The following is a 15,080-nucleotide window of genomic DNA, read 5'->3' on the forward strand; positions in this document are numbered from 1 at the left end:
GATGCTTTAAAACACGAAATCCAAGTTGCCATTTATGAAATTGGAGCCCAAACAATCGAAAATGTGCTTAAAAATTGGGTTGATCGAATGGCCTACTGTGAAGCGTGTCGTGGCAGTTATTTGAACGATATTATTTTTGATTCATAAATGACAATCTTCAATCTTCAAAATAAAAAATAAAGTTTGAAAAAATATTGATTAGTTTTTTTTTTTTATTGCCGATTCAAAAAGCAAATTTTACATGGCCCACCCTATATTTTCCCACATTTTCCGTTTTGACTTATTTCAGATGTTCAAGTGGAATTTAGAGCTTTGATGTGTTTAGGGACTTATAGTAGAATTTAATGACAATTATTTTTGTGGTTTGTTTTAACACGTTCACGCCGGTGCGTACCACTGGTGGCCCGCACAAGTCTGCTTCATGGGGCGGCGCGTACCACCGGTGCACCGCACAAGATGGCGTCATCTGGCAGCTCGTATCAACAATGGTACTTTATTAGACGGTACCTATGAGATGAGATGCCATAAACGACTACCCCTACGAAAAAATTTCGTTTTATGACCAGCAATCGCTCCCGATAGAGCGAAAAGATGTAAACATTGCCGTCTATGGGCGAAGACCATGAATAACAGCGCCGGCGTGAACGTGTTAAACTACTATATGCCTCTGTTATAAGTATTTGGCACTTCCTCGCAAAAGAGACTAAAAAGTCACACCAATTGAGCACTTAGAGGGTTGAAATATTCCGCAAAAATGTTCCCCGTTACTTTTTACACATAACTGCTGAACAAATCATAGATCTAAAATGTAAGGGTCACATAGTTTCCTATGCAAATTTACCATAAGAATATGCAAAAGGGTGAAAACTTGGCAAAGGACACCTCATTTAATATAAAGATGAAGTGGCTCAAACTTTTACTGTTATACTGTTATGTTACATGGAAAATAAGTTGAAAAGAGGCTTTTTTAACATAACATTTATTCAAAATTGTGCCCTCATGATTTATTATAAAAATTTTCAAAGTCTAAAAATACATGCACGTCGAAAGAATGTTTCAGATAGTCGGTCAGGAATGGATTTTACGTCCATAAAAGTCTTTTTTTACGCGAAACATTTTTAAGAAAACGTAAGTATCACACAATGCGAAATCAAGCGAATATTGTGAGTGATGGAAAGCCAAAATGATATTTCAAGCCTTATACTCAGCCAACGATGAAATGCCGTTCCAACCCATTTCCTAACTAATACTATACATTTTTGATTATATTTGCTCAATTCCACTTCCTTCAAGTGAATGAAGATTAAGTTGATTCTTAGTGAACTCGAGCATAGTCTTGATGGAATTTGCTGTAATAAGTCAATATGGTTGGCCGGTATTTGTGGTGTGCGCTTATCTTGTTTGAAAATAAGAATACCAGAAGGGTTTTTAAGTGAACATTTTTAGGATGCATTTAAAGGTTTGCTGTTGCCTCCCGAAAATTTACTCTTTTTTGTAAAACTATTTTTTATTTTTTGTCATTTCATGTTCCCAACAAAGGCCTCAGCCAGACAAAAACTCTCTTAGCCTACGGCGTCCGCGGGCTAGTTCGTAAAACCCGTTAAATTGCAAAGGTAATCTATCACTACCAGGGTTGAACATCCGAATTGAAATTGTGAGAGCAACTTTAGCTGTTACATCATAGGGGACTTACTACTGAGAGACATTGAAATGTGAAAAAAATGTTTAAAGTGGGGTTAGTCGTTGTTCAGACGGAAGTAATATTGGCAGTGGATGCGTTGCTTTTTTGCATAGTACCGACTTAATCCCAGTTTTCTCGATATCTGTAGTAAACAAGTCCGCTACCACATCCTTTATTATGCCAGCAACTCAGCAGATTTCTCGAAAATCGGGGAGAGCCGGTCAATGGTGTGGTGTCGGCCACACCTTCTGCATACTCTCCACTGTGGTTATTTTGCGTTGTCAACTGTTTTGTGTAAGAAGAGGAGCAAGTGAATACTCGCATACAATAAACAAATAACTTTTACGTTAGGTTTCGGGCAAGAAATGATATTTTTGTGATCCAGTTCGGCTGATCTCAGCTTTACGATCCAGTGCTTCTGAGCTGTTTACGATGATTTAGCGAAAATTAAAAATTAATTCTAGATAGTACCTTTGCGGATGGTCTCATTTGAATTACCAACTCTTAAGGTGTTGAAAGAAAAAAAAATATTAAAGAAGTCTAATTTGGAAGGCAAATTTTATTTGGTTTCTCCTCACACTCTCCAAATCCATTTCAGAAACCAAAGACTTAATGTTATTTAAAAATAAATTGCGTCAGCTATCACCTCCCATTTTCACTTAATTTTTCGTATATTTACAAAAGCATTTAGAATGCAGTAAAATATTAGTAATCGGTTTCGGTAGTTTAAAAACTTTAACTTTTTCTTCAAAGTGTCTAGTCCTTGCACTCAGGTATCGCCTATCTTCTTTGTCAAGAAGGCAACATCTTTTTAAATTACACTTCGACGCCTAAGCATTCACTTTAGCAAACCATTTACAAAGCCTTTATTGATATTTTCATTAGCCACACACACAGCCCTGACAATTTCGAAGAGGAGCCAATAAGCTGACGTTGCAAATTTGTACTGACAAGGCATAAAAGCGATTAAAATTTTACTACTACTAAACATAAGCGAAGTGACTTAAATAATAAAGAGAAATAAAACCCAATTGAAAGTATTAAGAAAAGGTGGATAAAACTAAATGAAATAAAAAAAAGAGAAAAATTACAAAAACACAATTTAACGCATTAAGCGCAAATATAAAATATACATTTACAAACAGACTACAACAAAAGCGCATGAGTGAGTTAGGCGCTTGCGGAAAATGGAAATGCCTGCGCCTGGAATGTTGTGTGTGTGCGTCTGCGCAGTCTAACTGCCTCACTGCACTGCCACTTCAATTCAGAAAAATAAAATGCAAACTCAACTGACATTTTTATATTCATATTCATGCCTTTTTAACAAGGTGCGATAAACAACAAATTAATGAGCCAGTCACCACCACCAGCACGATTGAGCTGAGCGGACAGTGGAATAGAAGAGTAACAGCAGTGTCTTTATGCAGACGCAAGAGGTGTGTGAGCGGAGAGTTGGTTAGCTGGGTGTTATTTAGTGAACGAATGGCTGGCTAACTACTTACTGGTGAACAACAAGCTAGTAAAGAATGCACGGTAAAGTACCAACAGCAGGAAAATACTATTTATGCACATTAGGGCGCAACACACGCAAAACATAAAAACAAATTCGATACCATTTTTCCATTCGAAGAATAAAATTTATTATATATTTTAAGGCTGCCGACAAAATATTTCGAAAAAATATTGAGATTTACGTGAGCTGGACCGATTTGAAAGTACCGCCAAGTGCCTTTTTGGACTCCATTGATACAATTTTTAGGCTTAAGTAATCTCAGGTGATTTTTTTTTAAATAAAAAAAATTTTAAATCTGTTATTTTTGATAAAAAAAACTCGAAGTTTGCCTTACGTAAATTTAATTTAATTAATAATAATTTCCGAAATATTTTGTAGGCACTCTTAAAATATATTTAATAAATTTTATTATTCCAATGGAAAAGTGGCATCGGCATTGTTTTTGTTTTTTGTGTATGGCGAGAATTTTTTGTATTGGCAGAGGTCTTAAAATGTAATCGAATTTGGAAAAAGTTTAAAGTTCCTTGCGGGCCACCTTAATGTACATGTGAGTGTATGTTTTGTGTGCTATGATAGGCCAATGTACGTGGGGCTCTTGGCAGGCAGACAAGCAGGACTAGTCGGCACTAAATAGTGCTAAGAAAATATTAAAAATGAATGAAAAATATTAAAATATTAAAAAATTTAAAAAAAACCTTGAAAAACAACTAAGTGCTGTAATAGCAAAACTACTGTGATTTGACGGGAAACGGCGGGCAATTTACATAGCAAAAATATTTATAAAAAGTATACGAGTATATTTCCATTTATTAAAAAACCTACTTAAAGTATTTGTTTTTTTTTTTAATTTTCGAACCTTTTTACTGCAAATTTTTCGCGCACGCTCACAATAACTTTTCAAAGGCAATTTGCTGGCTGCGCAAGCGCAAACATCACCACACACACGCACACATGCGTGGGCTATGTGGTAGTTAGTTGCCTGTGTGCTAAACAATTCATAATTGTCATTTATTTATTGTGGTATTTTACGTTGGTATTAAAATGAATTTTTCAACAGGCCATAGGACTAATGAGGCGCGTCGAATAAGAAGAAGCAGCAGGAGAAGCCTAATATGTAAGGTAATCTCACATACTGGTTTAAGAAACGCATGTCGCATAGCTGAGCAACCTGATCGGCAATTTGATCAAAAGCTATGATAGTGATAGCTGCAAGCTATTTCAGAAAAGGTTTTACAAAAAATTACAAAAAAGCAACAACTAAATAAGCCACAAATAGCACTGCACTAAGTAGATTTTGAGCAGCCTTTATTAACACCCAAGCGAAGGCGGCCTCTTGCCTAAATACGCGCCTATACATGCACATATGTATGTGTGAGTGTGTGAGTATGGGCGCGTATGTGCCGGTGCGTTTGTAGGCATGCGCCAGCGCATACAATCAGCATTTGCGGCATATCAGCAACGCATCGAATGCTTTGTTATTTAAAATGCCACCCGCTGCGCAATTTTTGTCAGACTCAATGGCCGGCAGAGGCAGAGGCAAAGAGAGAGGGCCCACGAGCGGGTGACCGACCGAATGCGTGGATCGAAATGGACAACAGCTGCCATGCAACGGCTGTCTTTATATAAGAGACTCTACACACTCACATATACATAGGGACATTCTTTTGAGAACCTACATATAAACACACTCACACACATAACTAAATACAAGAATATGTATTTATATTCATTTGCGAAAAATAAAATTCATTGGTTTTGCAGCTTTGCGATTTAGCACCACGCAATGTGCGTACTTCGTCCTTGCATGCAACAAAAAAAAGAAAAGTATCAAGAAAAAAACAAAAAAGGTGTTTCACTTTTGCTTTTATCGCAAATGCGCAGATTTCGCTATCTCAGCTGGATTTGCATGCAATTTGTAATTTGTAAATGTTGCATGTTCGCTTTTGCAAGCAGTAAAGAACAGATGAGCGCGGGTGGCGCTCAGCAGAAAAAATAAATTTAAATATGTAAGTTCAAAACACTAAGTTGAAAAATAAAATGCAGAGAACTCAATGCAAGTATTTTTATAAGACAACAAAACAAAAACAACAACAAATAAATCGCCTTAGCATCATTTCATCAACTCGTTTGCTGTTGATCGCCTGCCTTCGTCTCCTTGCAATTTGTTGCGTCCTGTGCATACTCAGCACACACATACACACACACACACACATGCATGCATGCACTTTTTCGTGCATGTTCACACCATTAAGACTACATTGCTGCCTGCCAGCTCGTAAGTGTTAAAAATTAATGCATCTGTCTCGCGCTGCAGCGCCTAGAAATAGCCAACAAGTGATAAATGAGCGCGCGCGCTGGCGCTACAAATAATCCAATCGCCATCAACAGCCATGTCCATATCCAGCATGTGCGATGAACATTCGATAAGTTAAGCATTGTTTTCGGAATTTTTCGAATTTCTTTTCTTGAATTTTTATAGTTTCATCGGTTTTTTGTTTTTTTACAAATAGTTCGATTTTTTGTGTGCGTATTTTGTTAATTTTCATATTTCTTCGACATGTGGCTAAATTGTTCCATGTTGAATTTTATCGTTAAAAAGCGTTAATTTATTGCTTTTTAATAGCAACAGATATTTCACAGTTGATTCTATATTGGTTGCGGTTACATGCAGATCAACAAGAGTGCCATCACACATACATATGCGTTGCACAAAGGGTATGCAAATAGGGAGATGGATGTAACTTTAAATTTGGGCTGAAAAAGTTCTATTTTCAATTCCCGTACTAGAATTTTTTCTAAAACCATCAATATTGTTATTTAAAGTGTTCTCATTCACAAATTTTGGCTTCAATATTGTAGAAATATCTGCTACCGAACGTGCCACAGTGCGAGGTTGCGGCGGATCACTTGAACGTTGTCTTATCCCATGCAAAATGGCATACTCGTGCATGTACCCGTCAAATAAAAACGGAATTTCATTAACACCTCACACACAGCTTATTTTATGCCACCGTAACATCGCGTTGCTACAATTGGTAGACCCTTTACGAACAAAGGTATGTAAAATAAGCGCTCCATCTGTGCTATGCCGTATAGATAATGATCAAGTGTTAATATTGCAACGAATTCCTAGCCTAGGTGGGTACACATGGCGTGCAATAAATCGGCTTGACGTGCTAAGATTTCATAGAAAATTGTGCTCGTAAAATAATATAAAATTCGATGTTTGGTAAAACTCTATTTGGGGGGTTTTCAGGCTTCAAATTAATTAAGCGACGCCAGCGCATATGTTGCCTTTCTAATTGGTGTACTAAAAAATAAAAAAATTTTAATTCCTAGAACTATAAAGGAGCTTTCACCGGAGGCACAACATAGCTTATACGGAGCTTAATCGCAGCTTCCGTATTTCCAATGATTGGCTCTTCCTCTTACGTCTTGTAAGTACTTCTTCACTTTTTTCAGGTTATTTTTATCTAAGGATGTAGGCCCAGATCCTTACAAAGTATGTACTTTGAAGCTTTAGGGATTTCCAATAAGAGGTGTTATTTTGATATTCAAAGAAAAATGGGTTTATTTCATTATAAGGAGGAAGGTATGCCGTTAATAGTGGAAAATAACATCCAGCAAATGACCGCCGTAGCCGAATGGGTTCGTGCGTGACTACCATTCGCAATTCACAGAGAGAACATCGGTTCGAATCTCGGCGAAATACCAAAATTAAGAAAAAGATTTTTCTAATAGCGGTCGCCCATCGACAGGCAATGGCAAACCTCCGATTGTACAATATTTCTACCATAAAAAAGCTCCTCATAAAAATATTTGCCGTTCGGAGTCGGCTTGAAACTGTAGGTCCCTCCATTTGTGGAACAACATCAAGACACACGCCGCAAATAGGAGGAGGAGTTCGACCAAACACCCGAAAAAGGGTGTACGCGCCAATTATATATATATATAAATGACCACCACGACCACGCTTACAGGACAATATCCTTTTCATGAAATTTTCCATAACCGAATTGCAAAGTGGCTGCCCTATGTCCTCGATAGCCTCACGAATTCCATCTTTGAGGTCTTGAATCGACCCTGGGCTGTTGGCGTACCCTTCTCTTTCCCGTGGCCCAAAAGTCACAAGGTGTTACATCACAAGATCTTGGTGGCCAGTTGTGATCACCAATTTATGCAATTAAAAAAAGTCGATTTTTTGATAAGTCTAAACTGGTTTCCCCTCTTAAAGGTAAAAGTGAAGTAAATAAAAGTAAATAAAGGGATTTTAGGGCGACGCGCCTAGATATTGTTTTAGAATAAAAAATGTAAAAATTACTATTAGTTTAGGTTCCAGTACTTGTCTTCAAAATACGGTTCTTAACAAGTAAACTCTGCCTTACAGTCGATTCATGAATGCCTAACTGTTGAGAAGGTCGAGCTATCGGACATTGATGTTGAAGATTGTTTAGCAAAACATTGCGCTACAGCAGCAATTTTCTAACGCCCAGTTATTGGTCTGTCAGTCGTTTTTGTATCCTCGACGGAAGCAGATTCTTGAAACTTTTCCAACAACCTTTGAATTGTCGACTCATTCGCACGATTATTTCCACAAAAAAAAACATGAATTTTGCGATATGCTGTTCTTAAATTAAATCAACAAATTTCGTAATAAATTTCAGTAGTTTTAACGCGTTGTTCTATAGTGTAAAATTGCATATCTGTCTTGAATTGAGGTTATAGAATGCTGAAAGCTGTTTTCTCAGATTTCTAAAATCCATTTGTAGCTTGCACCTCTGAAATTTACTTCGAATTTATTTGCTTATTAATAGAAAAAGTTAAAAGTGTAAAAACTCGATTTTGAAAATTTACAGTTATTATCTGTGCAAATCAACCTGAATTTAAGCGCTAAGCACGCACAGCTTTTCTGGTTAGATCTTTATTGGCCTCGAAATTTGGAGTGGATTGAACTGAATTGGCGCGGTAACCACCTAATCGATTTTTTCTGAGCTTAGCAAAGCGATTAACTAAAAGCGGATGATTAATTTTGCGCCATCTTGTACATTAGGTTAGGAATGCTTTGCAACTTAAATTATCAAAAAGCGATTGATTGATCAGATTTTTTTAGAGCAAAATATCTGATTCCGCTATGTCGTCCGATTACCATTTGGCTCTATTATAAAAATTTGGCTTAAAACACCTTTTTTGATAGCAAATCCTTTCGTCCTAAGCAGTTTGAATCATTTGGTTTTTGATATTGAATTTGTGTTTTCTAAATTTCGAAACAGTGACTCGTAAAAATTCAAAATGTAATTTTTTTCAAATGTAACTTAGAAAATATCGATTTAGAATTTATAAATGATAATACAAAAAGTTTGAGTGGCATTGTATTAATAGAGAATTACAGTTTCTTATGCAACTATGGCCTATCCAAGTCATACTCAACCAGCAACCGACCGCAATGAAGAAGTTACAAGGTGAAAGTTTGAGCGTAATTCCAGTTGCAAAGAACTCAAACACAATTTCACAGCGCACGTGTTGCCACTGCATGTTGTAACTGTTATTGCACGCAACATTGAGGTTGCTGCAACGGGCATGCAGCGTGCAACTGCATTATCAACATGTTGTTGCAACCATAGTTTATCAATTTTTCGCATGCGAGAGAATTTATTAGCGACAGAGATGTACTCTTCAGAGAGCGAATTGCGTTAATATTGGCAGAGACGCTGGCAGCGAACGTAGCAGCGCTGAAATCAACCCTTAACTGGGTGGCTGTTGCTGAGTAAAAATGGCAGAAAGCATTAGAAGAGAAAATGAAATGATTTTGTAATGAAATCCAAATCACTCAGATGTTAGAGATGTGTGAAAGGTGAGTGAGAATTAGGAAGTAGCTGATTTTCGTTGGGGCCCAAGTCATTTCATTATGTAGGAAATACGAAAAAATTACTGTGAAGAACAAGTTTTTTTAGAATGCAACGAAAAAAAAATTTCCTCCAGGTGAGGAACGAATTTTCTTTTTTCTAAATGTGTAATTGTAGACAGCACAGCAATAATGAAAAAAAAAATACAAAATAATGCAAACAATTGCAGGCCTCATTATTCGGGCAGACTTGTATTGACCAAATAGGGAAGGTATGATAACCTCGGTTGAGCCAAATACACGAATAATAAATCACTAGTGAAATACGAGGTGTGTACAAAGAGTATGTTGACTATTTAGTTTTCTCGAAAAATAGTTCTTTATTCATCAAAGTAATCTCTCTCAAATATTATAAACCAATCCTCGAACCACCTCTGCCCAAGGCGCGCTTCGGTATGACCTGAGCTCTTATGCCCTTTCATAGATATTTTCCAAAATCACCGAAATTTTTTAGCACAGCTCGTGATATGTAAGTACAATGGCTAGTACAGGAAAATATTCGCTTAGAATGGTAAAACTATAAAGAATAGAAAGCAACTAAATATAAATAAATCTCAGTCAACTGATTTGAGTTTGTTTTTTTGTTTGATATTAAAGTGACATATTGATAATTGCAACCGACTAAAAGTCTTTAGATATCGACTTGGCGCTTATACCCTGTGGCATCTGTGGTCTATGTGAGATCTATTCAGATCAGCCAGATATACTTAACTTACACTCTTTTTAGATGTTTGGCCGAGCCCCTCCTCTTATTTCTGATGTGGGAATTGATGCTGTTCCTCCTTTTGTGGACAATTTTAAGCCGACTCTGAATGGTAGATGGTTTTTTATGAGGAGCTTTTTCATGACAGAAAAACCCGCTTTTAGAAACAACTTTTTCTATCATTTGATGTTTCATGCATGGGGTTTCGGGCGTGGGCACTTCCGAATGGTAGTCATGCACCAACTTATTTGGGTGCGGCGGATGCCGTCTTCTCATACCTATACAAAATCTCTTTGTGATTATGTGTGGAGCTAGACGCCATCTTCTTTGCAGTCGCTAGGCTCCAAGCCAGTCACAATTAATAGTAGGGTTTACTTACAACTTACACCAGGTGTCCGAAGAAATTTAAGTGAATTTCCGGCTTTGGCCGAACTAAGAATGTAGAATTTAATGCTGGGTAGTTATAAATTGTGAATATTAAAAGAAATTTACAAACATAGATGCTTCCAATATTAGAAGCTCAAATACATTACTCTCAATGCGGAAACACCAATACCTGTACAAGTTATCAAACAAATACATGAACTGGACAGGTAGCGGCAATAAGACAAGTCATGGAAGCGAAAGCAAGGCTGCAGAGTATCAAAATCCATGGTAAACTAAGGTAAGAAAAATGTTACTATATTTCTTGAGAGAGAAGACTCAAGACTCCTAGTAAGATTGTTGACAGATCCTTAAAATCGGCTTCATAACAACACGTCGACCTCCTTGATTAGGTTTGAAGAAGCAAGTCGAACTGAGCTTGAAATTTATACAATAGCATAACTCAATTCTCACTTCCATAGCACGGGACAGATTTATCCTATGAGGTAGTGTCAAGAAATCTATATCATAGGCTGTACAGGTCCAAGTTATCAATAACGTGATATCTCAAAAATTCGGGATCCTAATCCTCAATTATCTTCTTTAGTCTAGTTTGAAAGTATGACTTAAATAAAATTTTCTTGATTTTTCCTTTCATTAATTATACCTGTACACCGCCTTTAGTCCACATCCTTTCGATTTCTGTATGTATCACATAACCTCAAAACATCTAATTTCATAATTTTCCATTGCATTCGCCACAAAATGTCACTGCAGTAGCTGATATCATAATTTCAGCAACCACTTACGATTTCCTTTTCCACCACCACTACTCGTTCCAATTACAAGGAGATGCAAATTCAAACAAGATGTAGCGAAATATGGTGCCATCCTATTGCCACGGTCTAACATAACAATTCCACAATGGGCCACACACAAGAAAAAAATGACTCAATTTGCAACATCAACCCCTTGAGGGCATTCGGCAGCTAGTGAAACGCTCAACCAGTCAGCCAGTTAGTTAGCAAGGAAGCTGCCAGGCGCGCAAAAAACTTGCCTACTACCTGCCTATATGCGCAGTGGCATAACACATCAAGAGGCATGCATGCGGCATGCCACACGGTCAGGTACATTCATGTTATATGCACTTTCTTGTAAAAATATTTATAGCACAACGCTTGCCACATGTGCCACACGAACGCCTTTGCGTGGCATAGAAAACCTGCACTGACCGGTGTGACTGTGTAGCTGGTTGGCCAGTTGTTTGGCGAACTTTGTGGGTAGCTGGGTCGTGCAACACAATTGGCTGCCGGTTTGGCTGTGAACGCGTCCTTGTATGCGAAACCAATTTTGTTGGGTTTTTCTTATATGAATTCATTTTTGTTTTGTTTATGCCACATAATTTATGCATGGAGAGCAGCGATAGTGACACACAACTCTCAAGGAAAAAATTGTAGGAATGAGTAAACACTCATATGAAAATATGCACAAAAAGTGGTTTCACAAATCGTTACTTTTTTCCTGCAGGCACTTCACAGCATTTTCGCTCAACTTGGCAAAACCCTCCATGGCTTGGTGGCGGTGGCGGTGACGGTGACAGTGGCTGTATCGGTGGCAGCAACACATTCCGTAGGCGCTTATGGCAGTCGTAAAAACAAAATTGCCTTAAGCCGCTCTGTGGCAGCAACGAATTGTGGTCGGCCACTCGCCGGATATGTCGCCGTTGCCTTCTTCGCTGCATTGTATTTGATTTTGCTTTTGTTTGCATGAAAGCGTTGCTCCAGTTTGCCACAGTCATTCAGATTGCGAATGATGAGTTACGGCGCTGCGAAATCGGAACAGTGGCACACACACTCGGGCATCGCTGCTCTGCCTTGGGCTACTGGCACTCAGCTCCAATTCGCCACATTGTTACTCCTTCCTTAATAATTTGTGAGTGTTTGCGGAGCTCTGTGTGTATTCAAACAGTCACCACCGCAATACTGCCGCTGCTTTCCACTACTTATTGCTTTACTACTACTCCATCACTACTCCAACCGCCCCTACTACTATCACCTACATACTAATGCTGACATTGCCGCAGCTTTACTCACGTTTTTTGTTTGTAATGCAAAGCTTTGTGGTTTCTTGTGCTTTGGTTGTTGGGTGGGTGCATTTATTTCATTGTTTCTGTTGTTGTTATTATGCTGTTTTTATTTGCATTTCATTTGCGGTTTTATGTTATATTATGAGTTCCAGTATAGCGGCAGGCAGCGCTGGCACGTCGGCGTCGGAGCCGTTTCCGTAGCCGAGGGCAGTGGCTGCGGCTGAGAACAGTGTTTCCTATTGGAATGTCTTCTTCGCAAAATGGAGAATGGCCTACGTTTTTAATTCCTTCTTATACGAGATAACATATGCTTGCAAATGTATGTTGAGCGGAAGAAGAACTTCTATTTTATTGCACAGGAACTGAAGATTAGTCAGATAATCATTTGGGAATAATTTGAAAAAAGCTGTCGTCAAGAAGATGCAATAAGGACGGATATTGGAAAACTAACCACATAGGAGGGCAATAACCGAGAAAGAGTGCGACGAGCAGGTCCAAACTAACGTCAAGTCTACATTAATGGCAAATGCGATTTTACTATGTATTGGGTGGGATTGGAAGGGAGCCATTCACTATAAGCTATATGGCCAAACACTCAACTCAGACTTCCACTGTCACGGACCAAATTAGAGCAGACACTAGATCAGAAACGACCAATACTGGCAAATAGAAAGCTAATAGATTGAAAACTAAAAAATTCATTCTAAGAAGGAACACAATTTCCATTCAGCTTGGTTGAAGGAAAAAAATAAGTATGAAATTTATCAAATAGATTACTAATACTATGTCTAAAACGGTGGACAATAGTCACAATTCCAAAAGTGTATCTCCAGATTAGGTATTGGCTTAAAAGCCTCCCGTGAGTTAGAAAATATGTGTACATTTTCTCAAAATTAGTTTGACTGCATTATGCAACGTGTAAGCGGTTCATTACGATTAAAATTAGTCTTGCGATAAGGAGAATGGAACAGTAGGGCAATTGAAAAGTATTAGCTCTAGTAGGATGCCTCTTATAAACATTACGGATGAAATTTTTTTCGCATTTCTTATGCTAGAAATGCTAACGAAAGGCATTTACTCTTATATACAGACAAACCATAAGTTAAAATATCAGAAGCTCGTAAGAGAAAACTAGTCAATTTAATCATTGAAAAAGCGTAAGTTTGACGTTGAATGGGGTTTAAGAATAATATTCACAATAAATGAACTATTAGCAAAAAAGCTAATTTAGAAATTAAAAATTTCGATCCAGCAGACATTTTCTTCTTTCTATCTGAAAAACTTTTGGAGACGAGTTCACACCATCAATTTGCACCACTGTCTTAGCGCAGTCGCTACTGTTGGCGTAGCTGTCGCATTGCCATAGCGACGCCGCCGACGACAACAACGATGAAAATTTTGCCCGTTGCCAGTCTATGCGCTTCCAGTAGCCGCCGCTGTTATTAGCTGGTGTCGTCGTTGTTTTTGCCGAACCATTTCTGCATGCGACGCGGTTGCAGTAAACGCAGCTACACCACGACCACATCGCCTACTGCTGTCACTCGTGTTTACACTGTCTTTGGCTCGCATTGCGACTGCGTTACTCCACACACGCCACACACGCCGCACACTTGAGTCTCGCTGCCATGCTGCCGTGCTGCCAAGCGCTGGTGGTTAGGCCAGGCCAGGGCAAAGCAACGACGACTGACTTCGACTGACTACACGTTGTGCGCTTTTCGCCTGCGCCTCAGTTTCGTATCGCATTTAGTTGGGTTCACACACTCCGAACAATCTGTGGAACACCGCTGGCGTTGTTCAACAACAACCACACGCCACCATAAGCACCACCACCGCCACCAAAGAACGTATTATGAACTTAGTACGGAATACAAGCGATTGAGAAACGCTATTACTAGTGCGAGTAGTATTGCGGCTGCCACAACGAATGTGGAAGCACCGTAGCACCAGCACCGTTGCACCTCAACATAGCCCGGAATCGCCGTGAGCCGTGTAGCGTCGGGCCTGAGACAGGGCAAGAAATATCAAATAAGCAAACAAGTCAATAAATTAAAAAATAAATATAACCACATATAAATGCAACAACAATAACTACAATACTTGTATTGACGGAGAAAAAAAAAACACAACAACGAAAGAAAAGTGTGCAAAGAAAAAGTGAACCACAACGGATGGAAAAGATAATAAAAAGCAGTGCAAAGTGTAGTGTAGAGTGCAGCGAGGTGAGGTGAAGTGAAGAAGCGTGTCGGCGTGAAGCATAAGTTGCTCGGTGAAGTGGTTAAACTGTTAAGGTGAATGTGCCACAATGCTAGTGAAATGAAATTAGATGCTATTATTATTATTTTATTATTATTATTATTATTTGCTTCGAAATATGTTTTTGTCGTGGAAGGCTTGACTTTTTCACAAGGAACAAGTGAAGGGGGTGAATTTTTTTACGTTTTTTTAAGTTTTGTGTTTTTAGTTTGCAAATTTTCATAAACTTTAAATACCTATATATATAAATTGCATGCCTTCAGTTTTGACAACAATAGAAATAATTAAAAATGATGAGCGTCGAGTGCTGATGAAACCGTAGACTTACAATTAAAGAAAAAATCTTATAATAGTTATAGTTTTAAAATTTTAACTGAAAATTTTTATTTATCAAAAAAGTCACTCAAGGACAAAAATATCAAACTGAATTAATTCCAAGCAATTGTGCAATCGACTGGCCCTTGTAGGAAATATCAAATCAAATATTTATGGGCTTGAAATATCAAATTATAGAAAACTTTTTTTAAAGGCATTTGGCAGATAGTGTCGAGCTTCCGAGTATATTTCTGTCATGAAAAA

General features: G+C 38.1%; 1 protein-coding gene across 5 annotated transcripts in view; it reads left to right on the forward strand.

Annotated features, from left to right (window-relative positions):
* The window catches only part of LOC128868305 (probable serine/threonine-protein kinase nek3), a 339,477-nt gene that overhangs the window by 93,974 nt on the left and 230,423 nt on the right, over positions 1–15,080 (forward strand). Inside the window, exon 1 of one of the 5 annotated variants that reach the window (XM_054110231.1) lies at positions 10,296–10,463. The exons of 3 other annotated variants lie outside the window; for them this stretch is intronic. The gene's annotated coding sequence lies outside the window, so the exon portion shown is untranslated. Of the gene's footprint in view, positions 1–10,295; positions 10,464–13,992; positions 14,537–15,080 lie in introns of those variants that run through there. One more of the 5 variants, XM_054110229.1, reaches the window with a different exon arrangement.

Source organism: Anastrepha ludens, chromosome 6, assembly GCF_028408465.1.
Source record: "Anastrepha ludens isolate Willacy chromosome 6, idAnaLude1.1, whole genome shotgun sequence".
NCBI lineage: Eukaryota > Metazoa > Arthropoda > Insecta > Diptera > Tephritidae > Anastrepha > Anastrepha ludens.